Here is a 761-nt window from a genome sequence, read left to right on the forward strand (position 1 = left end):
TGGATATATGTTTGATGTGTCAAAATATCCAAGAATACACAATTATTGTTTTCGCACGGCAAAAAAGTCAAGAAAAGGAGGAAAGATAAAAATGCCTTTATACATTAGGAGTTCGAGTTGCTGAAAAGAAGAAATAAAACATGTAAACGAATTTGAAAGTTCAGCGGAGCAGTCCTTTATCCTTTCTATAATGTTTTCAAAACGGTTTATCACCGCATTAGCCTTTAATAAAATTTACGTTATTTCTCTTATATAGACGTATGGCCGGTTCGTCCTTCTGTTTGCACAATAAAGGTGAATATTTTTTTCAAACAAAATAAGGTTCCACCGAGATTTGAACTCGGATCGCAGGATTCAGAGTCCTGAGTGCTAACCATTACACCATGGAACCGTTACGTGTAATTGCAATCTTTATTATGATGATTCTACTTACCTGCACTTACCTAAGCAGAATTATGACTTGTTTGTCTACATGACCGATGTACGTATATACTAAATGAAAACATATTAGGCATGTATTTTGAACTTGCATTAAAGATTTATGATAAATTTTCATATATGTCTGTGAACAAAATATATCACGCAGGTTCCCATGTAACTGTTATACGGGCGAAAGCAGAAGTTCCGATCTATATTTAAATCTGATATTTAATGATTGTGTTAATGTTAAATGAAAGTTAAGAACGAATTCTGCACTATTCGTTATATTATAATGTTTATATTGATTTTCTGTTTAACTTCATAGATTTAAAGATGCACTC

General features: G+C 32.3%; 1 non-coding gene across 1 annotated transcript; it reads right to left on the reverse strand.

Annotated features, from left to right (window-relative positions):
• Positions 1 to 319: 319 nt before the first annotated feature.
• Trnaq-cug (transfer RNA glutamine (anticodon CUG)) lies at positions 320 to 391 on the reverse strand. The gene has a single exon. It is a non-coding gene; the product is annotated as a tRNA-Gln (tRNA).
• Positions 392 to 761: the final 370 nt, after the last annotated feature.

The sequence above is a fragment of the Mya arenaria genome, chromosome 10, assembly GCF_026914265.1.
Source record: "Mya arenaria isolate MELC-2E11 chromosome 10, ASM2691426v1".
Classification (NCBI taxonomy): domain Eukaryota; kingdom Metazoa; phylum Mollusca; class Bivalvia; order Myida; family Myidae; genus Mya; species Mya arenaria.